This window comes from Penaeus monodon, chromosome 31, assembly GCF_015228065.2.
Source record: "Penaeus monodon isolate SGIC_2016 chromosome 31, NSTDA_Pmon_1, whole genome shotgun sequence".
NCBI lineage: Eukaryota > Metazoa > Arthropoda > Malacostraca > Decapoda > Penaeidae > Penaeus > Penaeus monodon.
In genome coordinates this window covers 25,489,905-25,490,342 of record NC_051416.1, presented here as the reverse complement: position 1 = coordinate 25,490,342, position 438 = coordinate 25,489,905, and the positions used below count along the sequence as shown (strand labels likewise).

Genomic DNA, 438 nt, shown 5'->3' with positions numbered 1-438 from the left:
TACATCTTGTTACCGCCACCAAAGCACTTAAGAATAAAACACCCAAAAACTTCCCAGAACCATAGTCCTTGCAAACGAAAACAAAAACACAAAACCCGCGCGCATTAACATAGAAACGGTTCCTCCTTCCTCCTCCGATCCCCCAATGCGGAAACAATGACGCACACAGCTGGCGAGCGTACGCAAAACCTTAATAATTACGCCAAAGATAAAATGTAGATCTGACTCCCTAATGAATGACGCGAAGATATCATTTGGAAACAAATAGACATGATTACAGGTATTTACACATGTCGGGTTGATATCGTATGCAAATTTCGTATGAAGATGGATGTACACGTGTCTTACTTGTACCTCGTCGGCCATTTTTCTATTCCTCAAGACAAATGAAATTACAAATGCGCATTAGAGACGTAAAAGATTTTTTTAAATAACAAA

At 39.5% G+C, this 438-nt stretch overlaps 1 protein-coding gene across 1 annotated transcript in view; it reads left to right on the top strand.

Moving 5' to 3' along the window:
- The window catches only part of LOC119592937 (homeobox protein engrailed-like A), a 10,960-nt gene that overhangs the window by 333 nt on the left and 10,189 nt on the right, over window positions 1-438 (top strand). The gene's annotated exons all lie outside the window — the stretch shown is intronic.